Genomic DNA, 25,481 nt, shown 5'->3' with positions numbered 1-25,481 from the left:
TTTTCACCCCTTTTAGTAACCTACCAATAAGTCCATACAATCTTAAAACAGTCCACAAAGGCTCCCTATCAATTCTATCATACGCTTTCTCTAAATCCATAAATGCCCAAAACACATCCTTGCCTTTCGCTAAATACTTTTCACACACTTGTCTCACAGCAACCACCTGACCCACGCATCCCCTCCCTCTCCTAAAGCCACACTGCTCCTCACTAATCACTCCCTCTGTACCCTCTCTAACTCTCATAATTAACACTCTACCATAGGACCTACAACACTCAACAGACTTATACCCCTAAAGGTAATACAATCATACTTATCACCCTTGCCTTTATACAACGGGACAACACAAGCACTTGCGCAGTCAATTGGCACCATACCTTTCACAAAGCACACATTCAACAATCTTACTAACCAGTCAACAATAGTCATTCCACCACCCTTCAGGCATTCCACAGCACACCCATCCATACTTGCAGCTTTCCCTGTTTTCATCTCCTTTACTGCCTTCTCCACTTCCTCCTTCGTGATCAAAGAATGAAACTCTCCCAACATATTTATTCCTTGCATTCTTCCATCAGCCACAATCTCAGCCACCCTTTCCTCCTCTACATTTAACAATCTTTCAAAATACTCTGCCCATCTCTTCCTTACTGCATCCATCTCAATTAACATCCTTCCATCCTCTGCTTTTACTCGTACTTCCTTCCCAGACTCTCCCTTTCGCACCCTTTTCACCTCCTTCCAAAATATTTTCTTATTCTGTTGGAAATTATCTGACATTTCTCAAGGTAAAAAAAAAAAAAAAACATTTAATTATAATATAACCAAAAAATCGATTGGCGTTTAAAAAGAGCTGGCATATGAGGGTTTAAGAAAAATAGGTTTGAACTGATTTAGTGGTCACCGAAACAATCGAGAAACTTCGAATGAGTATTCTTTTTTTATCTGCATTAGATGCACTATAAAATTACAATCGAGCCTCCTGATTAAATGTTAAGAACAAAACAATATTCGCACATCATAAACGTTCCTTTTGCAACATAAGCTATTTTTCATTAGGTAAAATTTGTTAAAACTGAAACCTCCTGAGATAGAATATTGATGAACATTTCAATCTCATTTACAATTTTATACGGGAAAGTACAAACACTATTGCGATACCGAAATATATAGTTAATCAACAATTATAATTTTATTCCTTATCTACATAGATATATAGTGTTTGACAAAAACAAAAAAATGCAGATTGACAAAATACTGAATGAAGATTAATGTCGTCTGGAGACTGATTGGATTTTATCTTCTTTATTTGAGTGATGCTTAAAATCGCATAATTGCGGGCGAAAACCCTAAATATGCAATTTCAACAAATGCTCTTTAAACTACCTGTTAAACGCCCACAATTGTATCTGAAATTCAGAAAACATTTCGGGGAGTGAGAAAATTGCGTCTCGAGAAAAACATGAGAAAGAAGCCTAAATGAGGTGCCGAAAAACGTAGGAAGAAATCGATTCACAGGTAAAGAAAGCTGCCAATTGAGGATTTTAAGCCCAAACAGTTTCGTTTCATTAGGGACTCGAAAACACCTTGTTAATTTAGAGAAAAAACGGTTTATATATGCACTGCAAAACTAGGGATTTAAAGTGGCATCTTCACCCCAGTGATCAAATATAAAATATGGATTACTGTCGCAGTTCGTGTGATACCATTATCCATATTTATCAAAGTATATTGACTCTGACATGAAAGTAGTTGTTTACAAGAAAATCGTTTTTTCATTATCACATATCCATACAATTTATAAACATTTCTACATAGTTTCATTGTTCATGATTGGTCTAAAAAAATCAGGTTGCAGAAGCTTACACCGGGGTTGTCGTGTATTTCGTTTTGAGATTAACTGGATTTTTAAATTTCGAAGTCTTTTTTTTTTTTTTCTTCCCAAACACTTCAGGGATAAAACGTAGTTCCAACTGTGAACTACTTTCGGCTGATACCATCCGCCCTGGGGGTGATATAAGATTGTTTTACTGGAGCGACCGCTGTATATACTTATTTCTCGTCGAAATAGCTAAATATGCAACTTGCACTAATGTACTCGAAATGGACAGCGAAACACAGAATTACTTCCACAACCCAGAAGACGTTTCTGAGAGTCAAAAAATCTTATTTAGAAAACATGTAACAGGAAATCGATTGACACGTAAAGAGAGCTCGTTGTGAGTGTTTAAGAACAATAAGTTTGAACTGATGTGGGGATCACCGAAGCAAGCGAGAAAGTTCGAGTGAGTGTTCTTTCTTATCTGTAGTAGATGCACTTTTAAATTACCATGAAACATCCTGAAAATGTAGAAAAAAAAATTGAATATTTCACATTAATAAGATTCCTGTTAAACCATAAGTCACATTTCCTTAGGTAATATTTTTCACAAATGATACTTCGTGAGCAGGGAAATTGGTGAGCATTTGACTCTCATCTAAAAATTTATACGAGAAAGTACAAAAACTATCGCAATACCGCTACATATAGTAATTTCCATGAATAACTTTCTCCCTCATCTCCGTAAACATACTGTATACTCCATGATAGCAATAAAAAATATAGTTTGGAGGAACAATGAATGAACAGTATTGTGGTCTGGAGATTGTTTCGATTATATCGGTATGAAGAGGGTCTTTTGAATGATGTTAAAAACCGCATAATTTTGGGTGAACACACTAAATATGTAACTTCCACAAATGTACTCTAAACGTGCTGTTAAACACTCCCAATTATAAAATTCAGAAACATTTCTAAGGGTGAGAAAATTCGTCTCTAAAAAAACTCGAGTATGAAGGCTAAATGAGCTAATACCTAGGATGAAATCGATTCACATGTAAAGCAGGCTTCCATTTGAGGGTTTTAAGCTCAGAGAGTTTCGTTTCAATAGGTACGTGAAAAAAACTTGGTAATATAGAGATAAAACTGTTATTTTTTTTCGTATGGATTGGACTTTAAAGTGGCATCTTGTATCTAATTATCATATATGAAATGTGGAATATTTTTGCCTTATCATGGTTCGTGTGATATCATTATCTGTATTTACAAAGGTAAACTCACTCGGAAAGGGAATAAACTGTTTAAAAGAAAGTCATATCTTTATTTCAGGAAAAGCTAAATACATTGAACTACATAAATATATTGTTTATAAACATTACTTGGTTCCTTATAAACGCAGTTTCATTGTTCATCTATCTATCTATTTCCAAACGCCTCAGTCCCGTTCGGAGTGGCCACAAACAAATCGCCTCCACGTCGCCCTATCCCCCGCCATTTCACTGCCCTGCTCCCAACTCACCCCTCTCTCATATACCTCTCCACTCCATCCCTAAATCTTATCCTCGGCCTCCCCCTCCCTATCCCCCCTCCACCTCACTCACATACACTCTCTTCGTCAGTCTTTCATCCTCCATCCTCTCCACATGGCCAAACCACCTCAGTGTATTCCACCTAACGCATCCTATCACATCCACATCCACACCACAACGCTCCTTTATATCCTCATTTGTCAGCCTGTCTCTCCATGTGACTCCACAGGCTCCTCTTAAATAACTCATTTCCACTGCTCTCACTCTTGACTTGTGTCCTTCCAACAACGTCCATGCTTCGCTTCTATACGTTAGAGTTGGTATCACAATACTGTTAATAGTAACTTTTTCACTTCCATGCTCACTTCCCTGTTTTTTATCACTGCTTTCAAGAAACCAGAAACCTCTCTTCCCTGCTGTACCCTTTCAAGCATTTCACCCTCCAAACCTCCATCCTTACTCATCACTACCCAAGTACTTAAGTGTACTCACATTTTCCAGTTCCTCGCCATCCAACCTCGCTGTACATTCACTGACTTCACCTCTCTCAAAGACCATCACTCTACTCTTCCTTACATTCACCTTTAGATTCCGTTTCTTACACACTCTCCCAGATTCATCCACCAAGCATTGCAGCTCCCCTTCGTCTTCACTCAACAACACAGTATCATCTGCAAACAACAGTACAGGGAGTTTCCAAACACTACCCTGTCTAACCAGGGCTACTCCAACATCCACCACCCTACCTTGTACCTCTTTTATTACCCCATCCATGTAAAGATTGAACAACCATGGAGACATGACACATCCCTGTTTCAACCCAACCTTCAAAGAGAAAAATTCACTCAGTTCACCATCCACACGCACTGCATCCTTAGCACCATTATACATACTCTTCACAGCATTCAACATCTTCCCATCTACTCCATATATTCTTAATACTTTCCACAATCCTTGTCTATCCACCCTGTCATAAGTTTTCTCCAAATCGCTGAAAGCCGCATACAACTTCTTTCTCTTCTCTAGAAACTTTTCCACTAAAGATCTAAGAATGAATATCTGATCTACACAACCTCTTCCCTTCCTAAAGTCTCCCTGTTCTTCTCAAACTAATCCCTCTGTTCCTTCTCTAACTCTGTCAATAAGTATCCTACCATACACTTTTCCTATTATACGAAGAAGATAAATGCCTCTATGATTACCACACACTTCTTTTTCCCTTTTCCCTTTGTATAAGGGAATAATTATACCTGACTTCCAATCCTCCGGGACTCTACCTTCCTCCCAGGCCCATCTGCACATCTTCCAAAACCATTCTACTACTATCTCTCCCTCATGCTTCAGCATTTCACCACACACTCCATCAATTCCTGGGGCTTTCCCCAGTTTAACTTTCTTCATTGCTTTCACAACTTCTCTCCTACTGATTTCTTCCCGTCTTCTCACATCCCTCCTTCTCCCAGCCATTCCCCAGCCACACTATACTCCCAGTACTTCCATCCTCTATGTTCGACAATTCCTTAAAGTGTTCTCTCCATCTGCTCACTTTTTCTCTCTTCTCCACTAGTAATCTACCATTTTTTATCTTTCACTCCCCTGCTAACTTCACTTCCACCCTGTCTTACTCTCTTCACCTCTTTCAAGAACATTTTCTTACAGTCCCTCCACTTTACACTCAAATTCCTTCCAAATTTCTCATCCACTCTCTTCTTACTCTCTCTTACTAATTTTTTCACTTCTCTTTTTCTTTCTACATATAACTCTCTCCTCCGCCTCTCTACTTCTTCCACGGCCCCTACTTCTCATCCATTCATTGTATGCTTTCCTCTTTTGTGCCCCAGCCTGTCTCACCTCTTCATTCCACCACGCTGTTCCTTGCACACCCCTCCGTCTTTTCTTCATCCCACACACCTCATCACATGCTGCACGAATTTCTTCTGTGAATATCCTGCACACACCTTCCACGTCCCCCATCTGCTCCAATTCATATTTACCCAATCGTTCCTCCACTTCTCTCTTATATTCTGCCTTTTTCTCATCCTCTTGCAACTTCTCTACTCTCCTTGCAAATACTCCTTCTTCCCGTCTTTCTATTCTTATATTTCTCCATGTTATTTGGATCTTGATTCTGGCCGCCACCAAGTAGTGGTCAGAAAGTCCACTCCCCCAACCTCTATAAGCTCTTCCATCCATTATACATCTTCGCATCCTATCATCTATGTCCTTTGTCCGGTCCTGGGTCGTCATCTTTTGATCAGTCCTTGTCCGAGGCTTTTTGTTTGTCTTTTTAGCTAGTTGTTTTCCGGGGAGAGGAACTAACCCTCCGCCAACATTTTAAGTCGCCTTTTACGACAAGCAGGGATACTGGGGAAGTATACTTGAAAAAAAAGAAAAAAAAAATACCCCAGGGGGTCTAAAAAAAAATCAGGTTCCTGGTGGCTCGTCCTGAACTGTTGTGTCTGCCGTGTTGAGATTAACTGGATTACTAATTTCCGATGAGTTTATTTGTTTCACTATAGCCTTGACTACATGGATATAATGTAATTCCAAAGCTGAACTAGTTAAAGCTGATAGAATTCTATTTCGGGATCGTTTAAAACTAATCTACTGGAGTGATGGCTGTATATATGTATTCTTGGGCGAAATAGCTAAATATGCAACTTCCACAAGTGTACACAAAACTGATTAGGAAATACACCTAATTATTATCAAAACTCAGAAGACACTTCTGAGGGTAAAAAAAAATCACATTTAAGAAACTTACAAGAAATCCATTGATGTGTCAACAGAGGTGAACTCTGAGAGCTGAAGAACAATAATTCTCAAATGATGTTGTTCTCACCGAAATAAGCGAGAAATATCGATTGAGTGTTCTTTTTTACCTGCAGTACAAGCACTTTATAATTGCCTACTGATGAGCTTTTGACTCCCATCTATGAATTTCTATGAGATAAAACAAATACTATCGCGATACCAAGATATATAATGAATTACCCTTTATAACTTTATTTCTTTTATCAGTAGATATATAGTGCATGACAACTACCAAAAATGCAGGTTCACGAGACACTGAATGAACTATGTTATTGTCGTCTGGAGATTGTTTAGATTTTTACGTAATGAAGAGGGTCATGTGAATGATGCTAAAAACCACAGAATTGAAGGCGAAAACACTAAATATGGAACTTCCACATATGAACTCAAAACTTGCTACTAGACACTCTCAATTATATCTAAAGTTCAGAAAAAACGTCTGGGGGTGAGAAAATTCCGTCTCGATAAAAACATGAGTTTGAAGGCTCAATGAGGTAATACGTAGGATGAAATCATCTTATAGGTAAAGAAGGCTGCCATTTGATTGTTTTAAGCCCAAAGACTTTAGTTTCACTGGGGACTTGAAAACTGGTAATTTAGAGATTAATCGGATGTTTGTTTGTTTTTCTGCATGGATAAAGCTTTCAGTTGGCATCTTGAGCTTTGTGATCAAATATGAAATGTGGAATATTTTTGCAGTATGACGGTTCGTGTGATATCATTATCTATATTTCCGAAGGTAATATCACTACGAAAGGCAATAAATCGTTTCCAAGAAAACCATATATATATATTGATTATCACATATACATTATCAGGAAAAACTAAATGCTGAGCCGTACTGAGAGATAAAATTAATAAACATTACTTGGTTCCTCATATACGGTTTTATTCTTCATGACGGGTCTAACAAAAAATCAGGTTGCAGAAGCGTTGACCTGAGCTGTTTGTCTTCCGTGTTGAGATTAACTGTACTGTACTTTTAATTCCCGATGTCTATTTTTTTTTTTTTTCTTTTCGCTGACATGTCAGAGATGAATGGTTGTTCCAATTGGGATCGAGTTGCGGCTGATACCATACCCTTTTTGGATAGTTCAAAACTTTAACATGAGCGATGGCAGTTTAAACTTCTTTTTGGTGGATATCACTAAATATGCAATTTACATATTTTTTCTCTAAACTGACTGCGAAACGCCGTTAATTGTTTAAAAAACCCAAAAGACATTTCTGATGGTGCATATATATATATATCTATATATATATATATATATATATATATATATATATATATATATATATATATATATAATCAATTTTAGATAAAATACAACAAAAAGTCTTATGACACGTAAAGAGAGCTGGCATATGAGGGTTAAGGAACAATAGGTGTGAACTGATTTCGGGGTAACCGAAACAAGCGAGAAACTTCGAATGAGTATTCTTTTTTTATCTGCAGTAGAAGCACTATAAAATTACAATCGAGTCTCCCGATTAAATGTTAAGAAAAAAAACAATATTCATACATGATAAACGATTCTGTTCCAACATAAACTATTTTTCATTAGGTAAAATTTGTTAAAACTGATACCTCCCGGGATGGAATATTGATGAGCTCTTCACAGTCATTTATAAACTCATACGGGGAAGTACATACACTACTGCGATACCGAAATACCTTATATCAATAGGCATATAGTGCTTAACAACTACAAACAAATGCAGGTTGACGGAACACTGAATGAACTCAATTAATGTCGTCTGAAGATTGGATTTATCGTTATGAAATGGGTTATTTAACTGATGCTGAAAATCGCATAATTGAGGGCGAAAACCCTGAATATGCAATTTATACAAATACACTTTAAAACACCTGTTAAACACACACAATTGTATCTAAAATTCAGAAAAAATTTCGGAGAGTGAGAAAATTCCGTCTCGAAAAAACATGACTAAGAAGGCTAAATGAGGTAATACGTAGGACGAAATAGACTCACAGGTAAAGAAAGCTGCCATTGAGGATTTTAAGCCCAAAGAGTTTCGTATCATTAGGATCTGAAAACACCTTGGAAATTTAGAGAAAAAAGGTTTATTTTTATCTGCAAAACTAGGGCTTGACGGTGAAATCTTCAGGCTAGTGATCAAATATAAAATATGGATTATTTTCGCAGTTCGTGTGACACCATTTTCCATATTTACCAAGGTATAATGACTACGAAAGGAAATTAGTCATAAGATAATCGTTTTTTCATTGATTATCTCATATCCATACAATTTATAAACATTTCTTCTTTGTTTACATGCACAGTATTATTGTTCATGATGGGTCTAAAAAAATCAGGTTGCAGGTGCTTAGACCGGGGTTGTTGTGTCTTTCGTCTTGAGATTAACAATGTTTAATTTCTGTTGTCTTTCTTTTTTTTTTTTTTTTTTTTTTTTGTAATTCTTCCTCGCCAACAATTCAGGAATAAAACGTAGTTCCAATTTTGAACTCCTCTCGGCTGATCGCATCCGCCCTGGGGGTTGGATGAAACTGTTTTACTGAAGTGACGGCTGTATATACTATTTTTTCGTCGGAATCGCCATATATGCAACCTGCACTAATGTATCTAAATTTAAAGCGAAACACAGAATTACTTCCACAACTCAGATGACGTTTCTGTGAATAAAAAAATCTTATTTAGAAAACATGTGACAAGAAATCGATTGACACGTAAAGAGAGCTGGCATGTGAGTGTTTCAGAAGATTAAGTTTGAACTGATGTTGGGATCACCGATGCAAGCGAGAAAGTTCGAGTGAGTGTTCTTTCTTCTCTGTAGTAGAAGCACTTTTAAATTACCATGAAACATCCTGACAATGTAGAAAAAAAAATATATATTTCACATTAAGAAGGTTCGTGTTAAACCATGTCACATTTCCTTAGGAGAAATTTCTCACAAATGATACTTCTTGAGCATGAAAATTGATGAGCATTTGACTCTCATCTAAAAATATGTACGAGAAAGTACTAAAACTATCGGAATAACGCTGTATATAGTAATTTCCATGTATAACTTTCTCCCTCATCTCCGTAGACATACTGTATACTGCATAACAGCAATAAAAAATATAGTTTGAAGGAACACTGAATGAATAGTATTGTCGTATGGAGATTGTTTGGATTTTATCGTTATGAAGAGGGTCATTTAAGTGATGCTAAAAGCCTAATAATTGAAAGCGAACACACAAAAATGCAACTTCCACAAATGTACTCTAAAGGAGCTGTTAAACACCCCCAATTATAAAATTCAGAAAACATTTCTGAGAGTAAGAAAATTCCGTCTCGAGAAAAACGACTATGAAGGCTAAATGAGCTAACAAGTACGATGAAATCGATTCACATGTAAAGAAGGCTCCCATTTGAGGATTTTAAACTCAAAGAGTTTCGTTTCATTAGGGACGTGAAAACAACTGGGTAATATAGAAATAAAACTTTTTTTTATTTTTTTGTCTCTAATGATCATATATAAAATGTAGAATATTTTTGCATTATCATAGATCGTTTTTTTTTTTTTTTTATGCGAGGAAGAAGGAACCAAAGTCCATGAGCCCGCAGTAACAGTTCCCTCCAAGAGAAAAACAAAATACAATAGAGAGCCAAATTCAAGATCCGATCATTTCGAGATGCCTGGACACACTGCGTTTGAAAGAATGGAGATCATAGGCAGCAGGAAATACAGACAGAGGGAGACAGTTCCAGAGTTGGCCTGTTGCATAAATGAAAGACTGGGATTAACGGTTAACTCTTGCATTAGAGAGTTGGACAGAAAAGGGATGAGAGTTTGCTGCCAGACGGGTGCTACGCGCCCGTCGTAGAAGTGGAGGAATGCAAGCAGACAGTTCAGAGGAGCAGTGACCATTAAAGTAGCGATAGGAAAGAGATAACGATGCAACAGTGCGGCGAAGAGACAGAGGTTGAAGGGAGTCAGTAAGAGGAGGAGAGTTAATGAGACGAAAAGCTTTTGACTCCACCCTATTGAGAAGAGCTGTATGTGGGGAGCCTCCCCACACATAAGAGTTGTACTCCACACAGGGGTGGATAAAACCCCTGTATAGAGTCAACAATTGTGCAGAGGTAAAGAAAGAGCAGAGTCGGCTTAGCACACCCAATCTCTTGGAAGCAGATTTTACAAAAGATGTAATATGATCTTTCCAAGATAAGTCCCGAGTAAATGAAACCCCAAGCATGGTCAAGGATGATGCAGGATTAAGATGAATATTATTAAACATTAGTGGATATACCTGTGGAAGATTTTGTCGGGTAGATAGGTGTAAGAACTGAGTCTTAGATGCATTAAAAACAACCATATTATTTTTACCCCAGTCAGAGATACAAGCCAAGTCAGACATTCGGTGTGCCATAGCCTCATCCCTTGTTTCTTGAAGTAACTGTTGAGATGGGCATTGCAGGAACCGAATGGAAAGGTGAAGGGTGGAGTTATCAGCATATGAGTGGATAGGGTTAGGTATACAGCTTAGAAGATCAATGATGAATAAAAGGAAGAGAGTTCGTGATAGGACAGAGCCCTGAGGAACACCACTGTTGATAGATCTAGGAGAAGAACGATGACCGTCTACAACAGTGGCTATAGAACGACAAGAAAGGAAGATAATGATGAAGGCACAGATAGAAGGATAGAAACTGTAGGAGGGCAGTTTGGAAATTAAAGATTTATGCCAGACTCGATCGAAAGCCTTTGAGATGTCAAGTGCAATGGCAAAGCTTTCGCCAAAGTCCCGAAAGGAGGATGACCAGGAGTCTGAAAGGTAGGTGAGAAGATCGCCAGTGGAGCGTCCCTGACGGAACCCATACTGACAATCGGAAAGAAGGTTGTGATAGGAAAGATGCCTTAAAATTTTTCTATTGAGAATTGATTCGAAAACTTTTGAAATACAGGACGTTAAAGCAATTGGATGATAGTTGGAGGGTTGGGAGTGGTCACCCTTCTTTTGGACTGGCTGAATGAGAGCAAACTTCCAGCAAGAAGGAAAGGTACAAGTTGACAGACAAAGGCGAAAGAGTTTGCCTAGGCAGGGTGTAAGCACAGAAGCACAGTTCTTGAGAACAACAGGAGGGACCCCATCAGGCCCATATGCCTTGTTAGTACTGAGGCCAGCAATGGCAGAAAATACATCAGCTGAAGAAATTTTAATGTCAGCCATGAGGAAGTCAGAGGGGGGAAGTGATGGAGGAACAGCACCGGAATCGTCTAAGGTGGAATTGGAGGAGAAAGTCTGTGCGAAGAGATCTGCTTTATCAGTAGAAGAAATAGCTACAGAACCATCAGAGTAGAAAAGAGGAGGGAAGGATGATGAGGTAAAGTTGTTAGAAAGGTTTTTGGCAAGGTGCCAGAAGGAGTGGGAAGAATTCGAGTTGGAGAGTTGAGAACATTTAGTACGGATGAAATTATTTTTAGCAGAGCGAAGAACAGACTTAGCACGATTCCGGGCAGAAACGTAAAGATGATGTGATTCAGGGGTGGGTTGGCTCCGGTGCCCTTTGAAGGCCCTCTCCTTGTTGCGGACAGCATTAGAACAAGCGTGATTAAACCAAGGCTTTCTTGCGTTAGTCAAAGGATATGAGAAAGGAATGTATGCTTCCATGCCCGAGAGAATAACCTCCGTAATGTGCAAGGCACACTCAGATGGTTCACGGCCATGGAAGCAATAATCATTCCAGGGAAAATCAAAGTACTGCCTGAGAACCTCCCGGTCTGCAGCTCCAAAATGCCACAGACGACGTTTCCCTGGAGGGTCCACAGGCCGTACCGGAGTGATAGGACAGGTTAAGGTGATAAGGTTGTGATCGGAGGAGCTCAATGGAGAGAAAAGATTAACAGAGTAAGCAGAAGGATTAGTTGTGAGGATGAGGTCAAGTATGTTGGAGCTCTCTCCAAGGCGGTCAGGGATACGGGTAGGGTGCTGTACAAGCTGCTCTAGGTCATTAAGGATAGAAAAGGTGTAGGCTTGTTCACCAGGTGGATCAGTGAAAGGAGAGGAGAGCCAAAGGTGGTGGTGAACATTGAAATCTCCTAGAATGGAGATTTCTGAGAAAGGAGAAATGGATAGAATGTGTTCCATCGGAGAAGTAAGATGGTCGAAAAATTTTTGATAGTAGAATTTGGGGATAAGTAAACAGCACAGATATATTTAGTCAGAGAATGACAGGAAAGCCGAAGCCAGAGTGTAGAGAATTCAGAAGAATCGAGTTCAGGAACACGAGAGCAAGATAAGTCGTTGCGTATATATACGCAACAGCCACCTTTGGCTTTGAAATGAGTATAGAGAAAGTAGGAGGATACAGAAAAGGGTTTGCTATCAGTTGCCTCAGACAGCTGAGTCTCAAGTTAGAAAAAGAAGGTGAGGTTTAGAGGAGGAGAGGTGGTGCTTAACCCTTTAACCGCGGGTATTGTTTTGGTCTGACTGTCCTCTCCCGCGGGGGTTTCAGCCAAATGTAAACAAACCTTTAAACCTTAATAACTCTGCACAGAATAAAGCTAGAGAAAAAAATAAGGTACCATTAGAAAGTACTAACCTTCAGCTTTCCATTGATGTAGGTTTCATGACTTTGTTGACTTTCACAGGACGGGCAGTGCCGTTAGAAGTGAGGGGTGTAAAATCACTATTTTTCGCTCACACATCATTACCTTCGCTCATACACCATTACCAAATGCCAACCTCATTCTGATAATAATACTATAAACATATATGAACACTGCACATACGATAAACACCCACTCTGTGTTCACTGAGGCAGGTAAAAGGCACTGTAATTACCTGCACTTCACTGCCACATCAGCGGTGTTGTAATCACTATTTTTCGTTCACACACCATTACCAAATGCCAACCTCATTCTGATAATAATACTATAAACATATATGAACACTGCACATACGATAAACACCCACTCTGTGTTCACTGAGGCAGGTAAAAGGCACTGTAATTGCCTGCACTTCACTGCCACATCAGCGGTGTTGTAATCACTATTTTTCGCTCACACACCATTACCAAATGCCAATCACATTCTGATAATAATACTATAAACATATATGAACACTGCACATACGATAAACACCCACTCTGTGTTCACTGAGACAGGTAAAAGGCACTGTAATTGCCTGCACTTCACTGCCACATCAACATGTGTTGTCACTCACACAGCTGGACAGATACTGATGCGCGCTTGGTCAGGGGTGGGGTGGGGGGCCCAGGGGGTGGGAGGTGGGGCCCCAGGGGGGGGAAGAGGGAGGTGGGGGTCGGCTGGAGTGAAAGAACTTAATAGCTACTCTCCCTTGAAACAATTGGCGCACGGAAAAAACGCGGGGTGTTCAAAATATTCACAAACATTCGAGAATGACACCCGAGGTTTGATCCAGTTTTTGCAACGTCATTCTGGAATGACACCCGCGGTTAAAGGGTTAACAGAGCGAAAGTTAGAGGAAAGGCCGCGAATGTTGCAGAAATGAAGAAGTGAGTCAGACAGTGGTTCCATGAACCTCGAGTCGTCACCGGGAGAGGGGCGGATGGTGGGGGCATTTATGGTCCCCCCCCCCTCTAGGAACTCCGAGGCTTGGTGATGAGACGCCATAAGTACATTTTGGAAAAGGAAGTGTAGTGTGTACTGTGCATGTAGTTTGGTGTAGATAGTTAGAGAAATTTGTACTGGAGAGCATGCTGGCCTACTCTCTGTGTAACTGAGACACTGAAAAAGTTCAGCAAAGGGAGATGGTCAGGATCTAGTCCTGAGGGCTGATGAAACGGAAGCTCCAGCACTCCCTGACATCAGCTTTCCATCCACCTCGGGAGTATTGCCCTGCTCGACTGGTGCTACAGTCTACTCCTTGGATATCATTATCCATATTTATAAAGGTAAACTCACTTTGAAAGGCAATAAATTGTTTAAAAGAAAGTCATATAATCATTGTAACATATACATGTTCAGGAAAAACTAAATACGTATAGATGCTGTTTATAAACATTACTTGGTTCCTTATAAACGCAGTTATATTGTTCATGCTGTTTCTAAACAATATCAGGTTCCAGAATGCTCGTCCAGAACTGCTGTGTCTGCCATGTTGAGATTAACTGGATTTCTAATATGCGATGAGTTTATTTCCTTCATCATAGCCTTGACTAAACGGATATAAGGTAATTCCAAAGTTGAACTAGTTACGGCTGATGGCATTCTCTTTGTGGATAGTTTAAAACTAATATACTCTAGAAACGTATATTTGGGCGAAATAGCTAAATATGCAGCTTCCACAAGTGTACACAAAATTGATTGGGAAAAACACCTAATCAATATCGAAACTCAGAAGACACTTCTCAGGGTAAGAAACATATAACAAGAAATCCATTGATGTGTTAACAGAGGTGACCTCTGAGAGCTGAACAACAAAAATTCTCAATTGATGTTGTTGTCACCTAAATAAGCGAAATATATCGATTGAGTATTCTTTTTTACCTGCAGTACAAGCACTTTAAAATTGCATACTGATGAGCTTTTGATTCTCATCTATAAATTTATATGAGATAAAACAAATACTATCGCGATACCAAGATATATAATGAATTACCGTTTATTACTTTTTCTTATTCCAGTAGATATATAATGCATGACAGCTACCAAAAATGCAGGTTGACGAGACACTGAATGAACTCTGTTATTGTCGTCTGGAGATTGTTCGGATTCTTACGTAATGAAGAGGTTCATGTGACTGATGCTAGAAACAACAGAATTAACGGCGAAAACACCAAATATGCAAATTCAACATATGCACTCAAAACTAGCTACTAAACACTCCCAATTGTATCTAAAATTCAGAAAACATTTCTGGGGGTGAGAATATTCCGTCTCGATAAAAACATGAGTATGAATACTAAATGAGGCAATACGTAGGATGAAATCGATTCACATGTAACGAAAGCTGCCATTTGTGAGTTTCAAGCCCAAAGAGTTACGTTTCATTAGAGGCAAGAAAAGAACTTGGTAATACAGAAATAAAAAGGATTTTTTCTCTGCATGGATAGAACTCTAAATTGGTATTTTAAGCCTAGTGATCAAAATATAAAATGTGGAATATTTTTTTCAGTTTGACGATTCGTGTGTTGCCATTATCCATATTTATCAAGGTTAACTCACTACCAGAGGCAATAAATCGTTTCCAAGAAAATCGTATATATATTGATTATCAGAAATACATTATGAGGAAAAATTAAATGCATAGCCGTACTGAGATATAAAATTGGTAAACATTACCTGGTTCCTCATATAGGATGAGTCTAAAAGAAAATTAGGTTGAAGGAGCTAAGACCGGTGTTTTTGTGTCCTTCCTCTTAAGATTAACTGAATGTTTTATTTCCGATGAGTCTACTGGCTTTTTTTTATTCTTCTTCGCCGATACTTCAAGGATAAAAGGTAGTCCCAATTGTGAACTACTTACGGATGATAGCATACGCCCTGGGAGTAGTAAAAAACTATTTTACTGGAGTGACGGCTCTATAAACATATTTTTGTTGGAAATCGCAACACAATCAACTTCCACTAATGTGCTCTAAGTTGACAGCGAATCGCTCAGAATTACTTTCAAATCTCAGAAAAAGTTCCTAACCGTCAAAAAATCTGATTTCGAGAAAATGTAAAAAGAACTCGATTGACATGGAAAGAGAGCTGGCATGTGAGTGTTCAAAAACAATAAGTTTGAACTGATGTGGGGATCACTTAAGCAAGCGATATAGTTCGTTCGAGTTAGTGTTCTTTCTTATCTGTAGTAGAAGCACTTTAAAATTACCACGAAACCTTCTGGCTGAATGCAGGAAAAAAATAATAATAATAATAATAATATTCGTGGTTAATAATCAGCCAAATTTCCTTTGGAAAAATTTCTCAACACTGATACTTCTTGAGCAGGAAAATTGATGAGCTTTTGATTCTCATCTTTAAATTTAAACGAGAAAGTTCAGACGCCATCGCAATACCGCGATATATAGTATATAATTAGCCTACCATGTGTAACTTTATCCCTCATCTCCGTAGACATACTGTATACTGCATGACATATATATATATATATATATATATATATATATATATATATATATATATATATAGGTTGAAAGAACAATGAATGATCTGTATTGTGGTCAAGATGTTGTTGGGATTTCATAATTATGAAGAGGGTCATCTGAAGAATACTGAAAACAGCACAATTGTGGGCGACGAAACTAAATATCAGCCTTCCACAAACGCACTCTAAACAGTTAAACACTCCAAATTGTATCAAAAATTAAAAAAGAAAAAAAAAAAAAATTCTGAAGGTGAGAAAATTCCGTCTCGAGATAAAACATGAGTATGAAGGCTGAGGTAATTCGTATGGTGAAATCGATTCACATTTAAAGAAGGCTTCCATTTTAGAGTTTTAACCTTAAAGAGTTCCGATTCATTAGGGACGTGAAAAAAACTTCGTAATTTAGAGATAAAATGGATGTTTGTTTTTTTGTGCATGGATAGTTCTTGAATGTGGCATCTTGTATCTAATGACCAAAAATGAGATGTGGATTATTTTTGCAGTATGACGGTTCGTGTGATATCAATATCCATATTCATAAAGGTAAAATCAATCGGAAAGACAATTTAATGTTGAAAAGAAAGTCGTATATTTATTATCACATTCATTATCAGGAAAAACTAAATACATATCTTTACTAATATATACTATTTACAGACATTACTTGGTTCCTCATATACGCAGTTTGATTGTACATGTTGGGTCTAAAAAAAAAAAAATCAGGTTCTACGAGGGTAACTCTGAACGGCTGTGTCTACCGTGTTGAGATTAACTGGAGTTTTAATTTACGAACAGTCTATTTGCTTTTTTTTAGCCATGACTACACGGATATACGGTAATTCCAAAGTTGAACTAGTTGTGGCTGAAAGCATTCTCCTTGGGAGTGATGGTTATATGTACGTATTCTTGGGCGAAATCGCTAAATATGAAACTTTCACATGTGTACACTAAATTGATTGAGAAAAACAAATAATTACAAAAACTCAGAAGACACTTCTGTGATTTAAAAATAAACATTTAAGAAGCATATAACAAGAAATCGAGTGACATGTAAAGAGAGCTGAAATCGGAGAGTTCAAAAACAAAATATTTCAATTGATGATGATGTCACCGAAATAAGCGAGAAATTTCGATTGATTTTTTTTTTACCTGCACTAGAAGCACTTCAAAATTGTATATATCCTCTTGATTGAATGTAGAAAAAAAAAAAATTTTTTGCACATAGAGACGTTTCCTGTTACACCATATGCCCAATTTCCTTATGTAAAATTTCTCAAAACTTATACCTCATGAGATGGAATATTGATGAGCTGAATTTCATCTAAAAATTTATACGAGAAAGTACAAACTGTTATGCTGGTATTTTTAAGACGACTTCTCGTCCTAAAAACACTAGCGACTGAAGCGGGGTCCTCTTTCTAGACCGGAAGTAAAGCACCAACACAGGAACAGGACATAAAAACCAGGCAGTACACCTTAACACATCTATTACCTTATTTCTAACCGTAACAATACAACACAGTGATATTTGAGATGCAGGGGAACTGAGACACAGAGTTAACATTCAGCACCACAAAATATAGTTACACTTAGTACACAATACAATGCTCATACAGGGATATCTTGAATTATATATGGTATTGTCTATGTGTCACTTTTAGGCAGGATATACACTGAACTGATCACAAAGGGGATAAACAAGATTGGGAGTCTGTAGGGGAAATATTACTATAAGGTAGGGTGCGGATGGCGACACCTGACACAGTCACCTGGTCATGGCGACACTCACACTCAGGCTTTTGACCGGCCCGCGCACCCTAGCCTTATGCGTTCACAGAAAGTTCTTTTACTGGGGGGACTTGGATAATTACTCTAAGGTTCATTCTCTGTCCTGCCGACACTGAGTTCTTTTGGACTATTGGTAACTACACTGTTCTTCACTTAGTCACTGTTCACTGTTCTTTTCCCCGATTTGTTCTCGACACAAGGGGAGTCACTATTTACCTGTATCTTCTGGGTAATGTTCACTCCGTGACAAGGGCGTGAGGGTAGAGCCCTAGGGGGACCCGGCCTGCAGAGGGCAAGGGATTACCAGCAGGGGAGTCACTGCCCTGGTCACACTCGTCGGTGGGGTGCAGGGAGGCCCTCCCGTCTGGGGGCCTCGACCTGAGAGGTGGCCCTCGAGTTGGGGCCTCGTCGGTGTGGTGCAGGGAGGCCCTCCTGTCTGGGGGCCTCGACCTGAGAGGTGGCCCTCGGGACTGGGGCCGAACAGCCTGAGTAGTCAGGCCTGTCGTCTCTAGCTCCGTGGAGTGAGGGAGCCGGGATCGCCTTCGTCAGGAGCCGGTGGGTCTGGCCTGGGTGTCCTGGGACTGCGGGCGCCTAGGGGGAGAGGCGCCGACAGGGCTGGGCTGCGGCAGCTACTCCTTCGGGACTCGGGCAGGAACAAGGATCTCCCAGGCGTGGGAGGTAGGTCCGATATCGGACCTTGACACCACTCTAGTGTCATCTCCAGGGCTATATTCCCGGGTGGTGACGAAGGGCTCCCACAGGGGGAAGAGGCTGGAGAAGGACTCACGTCACTCGTGTCCTCTCTGGTACGTCCTGAGGCCGGAGCCTTGGGTCGCCTTACCCTGGTACATACGTTGGCTGTGGCCGTGAGCTTACCTGGCGTACAAGGAGCGACTGAAGGGCGTACAAGGCCGCTCCTTCCCCGCCACGTATAGAGACCGTCGGCGGGGTGTTGCTCCCGTAGTAGGGAAAAGCTACACGTACGATAGCAGGGGCTCTTTACCCTGGTACGTACTCTGACTCTGACCGTAGCCGGGAGCTGATCTTTCCGACCAGAAGCAACTGAAGGGCGTACAAGGCCGCTCCTTCCCCGCCACGTATAGAGACCGTCGGCGCGGTGTTGCTCCTGTAGGGGAGAACGGCAGGAGAGGGATGCACTTTGGCAACTCTTTCTCTGGGGTGTACTAAGGCCGGAGCCTTGGGTCGCCTTACCCTCGTACACTTTATTAGGCCGTAGCCTTGGGCCTCCTGCCCTTGGGCCTCTTGCCCTAGAGGGTGTAACAATTACCGTCAATACGGTATTACCTGGGACTGAAGCTAGTTCAGTCCCACCCCTTTTCTGACGACGGTTGTTCTACCCGCAAGGTAGTTGCCTTTCCCTGGTCACCTGGTGTTGGGGCAGTTGCGGGGAACAAGAGCCCAGGACCGTAGTGTCTTGGTGACCCTCTTGATTGGGGTCACTAACCCCACCGTTGTGTCCTCCTGGGGTGGTGGTGCGGTGGCGGCCCGGTGGTGGGGTGGGGGGTGGTGAGGTGGGAGGTCCGGCGGCGGGCACGGCGGGCATTTTACAAACACTACCGGGATTCCGGGATATATAATTAAATATCATTTATAACTTTATTTCTTATCTCCGTAGACATATAGTGCATAACCGCTACAAAAAACGCAGGTTAAGGGGACACTGAATGAACTCTATTAATGTCGTCTGGAGATTGTTTGGATTTTTACGTAATTAAAAGAATCATGTGAGTGATGCTACAAACCATGTAATTGAACGCGAAAACACAAAATACGAAACTTCCACAAACTCACTCAAAACTAGCTGTTAAATACCACCAATTGTATGCTAAAATTCAGAAAACATTACTGAAGGTGAGAAAATTACTTCTCGATAACAACATTAGTATCAAGGCTAAATCATGTAATACGTTGGATGAAATCGATTCACACGTAAAGGAGGCTGCCATTAGAGGGTTTTAACCCAAAGAGTTTCTTTTCGTTAGGGACGTGAGGACAACTTGGTAATTTAGAGATTAATCGGATGTTTGTTTGTTTTTCTTCATGGATAAAGCTTTTAATTGGCATCTTGAGCTTAGTGATCAAATATGAAATATGGAATTTTTTTGCAGTATGACGGTTCGCGTGATATCATTATTCATATTTACCAAGGTTAATTCACTACGAAAGGCAATAAAAAGTTTCCAAGAAAATAAAATATAAAATGATTATCACATCTACATTATCAGAAAAAACTAAATGCATAGCAGTACTGAGATATAAAATTAATAAACATTACTAGGTTCCTCAGGTACGGTTTTATTTTTCACGATGCGTCTAACAAAAATCAGGTTGCAGGTGCGTTGACCTGAGCTGTTTGTCCAGCGTACTTTTAATTAAGGAAAAACTAAATACATATCCCTACTGATATATACTATTGTTATGCTGAGTGTTTTTAAGGCCGACTCCTCGTACTAAAAACACTAGCTACTGAGCGGGGTCCTCTTTCCGGACCGGAAGTAAAGCACTAACAAAGGAACAGGACATAAAAACTAGGCAGTCCACCTTTAACACATCTACAGTATTACCTTAATTCTAACACCGTGACAATATTATATAGAATGATATTCTGGACAGGGGATACAGATATACAAAGTTACGTTAAGACAACACGGGATATTCACACACACTATAATTATACTTTACAATGGGTTAAGGGTCCTTAAGTGAATGTGACTAACTTTCATTAAAGTCCAAAAGGTCTTAGTGCACTGGTACAATAGAGATGTATGGGCTTGATGAGCCAGGGGAGGATTACTACTATAAAAGAACAGGGGGAGCAGATCACTATAATTTACTGGCTGGGCTCGGCGCGGCGACTCTCGCCCGCGCGTGCACTGATAAGGGGGAACTCCTCTATTCTGGGCTGGGGAATAACACTAGTTTCACGGGCCCAGAACTTATAGTCTTTATCAAGGGAAAGTAATCACGGACACTTATAGGTGGAATCCCTCTTATTCACTTTGTCACTGTATCACTGTCTCTGTCTCACTGTAGGAGGGAAAGTCACTCATCTTGCCCGATTTTCTGGGGCGATATCACTCTGTCACTTTAAGGGGACCTCCGGGGGCTCTACCCGTGGCGGGAATCACCGTACCCGCTGGGGGGAGACTCAACCCGGGTCCGATCCACTGAGGCGTTGCAGGGAGACCCTCTTGCCTGGGGTCTCGACCTGTTGTAGACCCTCTCTCTGGTCCCGTCGTCAAGGTGCAGGGAGACCCTCTTGCCTGGGGTCTCGACCTGTTGTAGACCCTCTCTCTGGTCCCGTCGTCACGGTGCAGGGAGACCCTCTTGCCTGGGGTCTCGACCTGTTGTAGACCTCCTTCTCAGGGTCCCGTCGTCGTGGTGCAGGGAGGCCCATCTATGTGGGGCCTCGACCTATTGTGTTGGCCCTCAGGACTGGGGCCAAACAGGTGAAGCAGTCGTGTCTGGCGTCGGAGGGTCTGCGGCAGGGGGAGGTCAGCGTTGGTAGGCTGCTGGGCTCGCCTGGGGGTCTGAGGGCTGTGGAGGTCTGTCAGGGGACGCGCCGTCAGGTGTGGGCTGCGGCCTCGTCTCCTGCTGCTACCTGGGGGAGACAAGAATTTCCCGGGTGTGGGAGGTAGGTCTCGACTGGGACCGGGTCTCTGCTCGGGTGACACTTGGGGCAACTCTCGCGGGTGGTGTCCAGCTACTCCTGCAGGAGTTGACTGAATTTAGAGGACACATGGAGGCCGTGATCTCTCTCTTACACAGGGAGGGTAGCACAGAGGCGACTCTCTCTCTTGTCCCCTATACAGCCGTGGCGCCAGGTCAATCGGTCCTGGGACCCACTTGTGGCTTTATACAAGGGGCTCTTACCCTTGGGGTGGCTAGGGGTGTTGGCCCTGTATAGTCCACTATTGGGCCTCCTGCCCTGTTTGTGGTAGAGGATATTTCTCCCTCATTAAAGGACCTCCTGTCCTGGTAGTGGCAGAGGGTATTTCTCCCTCATGGCTCACTGTGGCAGAGGGTACTAGACCCTCGTGGCTCACCAGAGTAGTGGCAGAGGATGGTATTTCCTCGTGGCTCGCTGTGGCAGCAGGTGCGAACACCTCGTGGCTCACCAAGGGACCTCCTGCCCTGTTGGGGTGAAGCTGTGGTCGTCACCACAAAACTACTAGGGACTGATATTAGATCAGTCCCACCCCACTGCTGTCGATGGTCAACCTACCGGGTAAGTTGTTGCAGATCTAGGCTCACCTGGCGTTGGGGCAGTTGCGGGAAGAAGGGGCACAGATCAGTGGTGGTTGGATGACCCTCTTGTCCCGGGTCATTAACCTGACCGTTATCTCCTCCTCGGGTGGTGGGGTGGTGGTGGCCCGGTGGTGGTGTGGGGGGTGGCGGGGCAGAAGGTCCGGTCCCGGGTATTTTACCACCGTCGCTCGTGAAAAAGTCACGACCATGTGACTGCAGGTGGTAGGTGATGGTGGTGAATGTCCTGTTGACTGGGGTGAGGTGTTGCAGGAGGTTGATCCAGTGGTTGGTCATCGTGGTCGGTTCGTGGGTAGGATTGACGAAAAGTCGGATGGAGGATGGGCGGTTTGTGCGGCGTAGGCGGCGAAGAAGCTGGGGCGTCTGTCGGATTCTGATGGGCGGCTGGCCGTAAGGTAGCCACTGGACGCGGGTGATTTTCATGCTGGTGGTTGGTGCTGGTGAGGCGGCTGTAGATGAATGCTGGCTAGGGTTGGCGGGTTGGTGCTTTTATGGGGGATGGGTCTGTGGGTAGGGGATTTGACTTTGGGGAATTGAGACTTGGGTTTTTTCCATCGTACTTGGTGGAGAGGGAGAGTGATGGGGAAGGTGTTTGGGGTAGGAAGTTTTTGTGGTTGTGTGTGGTGGGCTGGTTGGTTACTGTGGGGTGGTGTAGGTGTATATCTGGGTGGTGGGCGTGAAAGGCGGCCTGATCTGGTAGTGGTGGTGGTGAGTGTGGGTGTGGGTGGTGAGGGTGGTTGAGCACGTGGTAGTGGTGAGGGTGTGCGGGTGTTGGGGGGTGAGGTGGGTGGCAAGGTGGTGTGGCGGGTATAGTGAGCATGGTCGCTGGGTAGGGCGGGCGCATTTGCTTGGGTGGTTCTGTGCGTGGTGCGGGCGCAGGTGGGCGAAGGTGGAGGAGTGTGGTTTGAGGAGGTAGTGGTTTGGGGTGGTGGAGAGGCAGGGGATGGAGGGGGTGTGGTGTGGGGGGTGGTGTGGGAATGGGTGGTGGAGTGTGGTGTGGGCGTTGTTGAGTATGTGGTGGTGCCGGGTGGGGGTGGTGGTGAGGGCAGCGGTTGAGGTGTGTCAGGATCCGGGGTGGTGTGGTTGTAGGTGTGGTGCTGGGTGGGGGTGGTGGTGAGGGCGGCGGTTGAGGTGAGTCAGGATCCGGGGTGGTGGGGGGTGGTGTGGTTGTAGGTGAGGTGCTGGGTGGGGGTGAGAAGTAGTAGGCGTATGAGCGTGGGGGGCAATTCCCGGAAACGTCGTCGTGGCCAGATGGCTGGGCAGAGGTGCTGGGCGTGCGGGTGGTTATTGTTGAATGGGTGGAAAGGTCGCACATGGCGGTTGCAATACATGCGTTGCTGGCCGTGTTGATTGATGATGACTTGATACGGGTTGGGGACTTAGGTTATGGTGAAGGGTCCGATGAATCGTGGTGCAATTTTATTTGGGGTAGGGAGTTGGGCGATGACAACGGATTGGCCGGGTTTGTAGGGGTTGGTGTGGTTGGTATCGGGTGTAAGGTCTTGTTGTGCTTGTAGGTGGTGGAGGCGGCGTTTGAGATGGTGGAGAGGGTCGGTGGGGGAGGGTGGGGAGGGTGGCGGGAGGTGGTGGCGGAGCGAGAGAAGGAGCGGGGTTTCCCCGAATACTCGCTCGTGTGGTGTTATGCCGTCTTCTCGCGAGCATGTGTTTAGGCCCCATTGAACTATTTTGACGTGAGCAGGCCAGTCTTCATTTCCTGTTTGTGTAATGCGAGTGTGGACTTGATTGAAGAGGGAGCGATGGCTTCTTTCACAGATGCTGTTGCCTTGTGGCCAGTAGGGGGATGAGTGGGAGATGTGGAATCCATATATTTTAGCTAATTCCTGCCAAAATTTCCCGGTGAATTCTGGTGCATTGTCGGAGTGTAATGCCTGGGGAATGCCAAAGTATGGAAATATGTGGCGAGTCAGAGCATCAGCGACAGACACTGCACTGTGATCTTTAGCAGGACAAGCTATGATGAATTTAGAATAGACGTCAACGAAGGTGATTATATATTTATATCCTCCTTTGGGGGTGAGTGGTCCGACGATGTCAAGGGATACCAGTTGCCAGGGTTTTGTTGCCGTTAGTTTTCCAGATGGGCCTGGTGTGCGGGTGATATCTTTTCCTAACGCACAGGCTCGGCAGGATTGTACGATGTTTTTGGCGATGGTGGTGGGGTTTGGTGTCCAGTATATGTCGTTGAACACTTGGGTGAGTTTCTTGGTGCCCAAGTGGATACCGTTGTTGGCATGGAGGTGGAGCATGGTGTAATGGGCGGTTGTGGGGCTCAGGATTATGTGGCCGTTAGGGTCACACAAGTGTTCGCCGTGCAGGTGGAGTTTGCTGAAAATATTCGGCAGAATCCAGGTAGGGCGTTGGTTGTCTTGCCACATCTTGATGAAGTCGGGTTCTGGCGAGATGGCATTGATGGGTAGTCTTGATAGGGCGTTGGCGTTCGTGTGGAGCTTGCCTGGACGATACGATATTTCAAAATCGTATTCTTCTAAGGTTTCGCGTCATCTAGTGAGCTGGGCGTTCGTGGTGTTGGATTGGCGCAACCACTGTAGGGATTGGTGATCCGTGATGATGATCACATGGGTGCCTGATATGTATGAGCGAAAGTACTCTTGTGACCATATTATCCCTAGGCATTCACGTTTGGTGGCTGCGTAATTCTTTTCCGCCGAGTTCAGGGTGCGGCTGGCACAGGCGATGATGTGTTCGCGGCCGTCCTGTACTTGTGCAAGGACTGCCCCTATTGCGTGGAGTGAGACGTCTGTGTACAGGCGGAATAGTAGGTTGTAGTCTGGAAAGGTGACGACTGGGGCGGAGGTGAGTTTAGCTTTGAGGGTGGTGAATGCGATGTGCCGGGGTTCAATCCAGTCGAAGGGTTCTCTTTTTTTTGTAAGATCGTGCAAGGGTTTTGCGATATTCGCAAAACCTTTCACGAAGCGCCGATAATAGGAGGTTAGTCCTAGGAAGGCCCTGGTTTCGTGCACATCGCGGGGTGGTGGAATGTCGGCGATTGCACGTAGCTTGTCGGGGTCGGGGGAGATGCCCTCTGCGTTGATCAGGTGTCCGAGGAAGGAGACTGATCTTTCAGCTAGCACACATTTGGTTGGTTTTAGCTTCA

This window comes from Coenobita brevimanus, chromosome 103 (genome assembly GCF_032717465.1).
Source record: "Coenobita brevimanus isolate Jiangsu-jjx chromosome 103, ASM3271746v2, whole genome shotgun sequence".
Taxonomy (NCBI): domain Eukaryota; kingdom Metazoa; phylum Arthropoda; class Malacostraca; order Decapoda; family Coenobitidae; genus Coenobita; species Coenobita brevimanus.
This window is presented reverse-complemented; position numbering follows the sequence as displayed.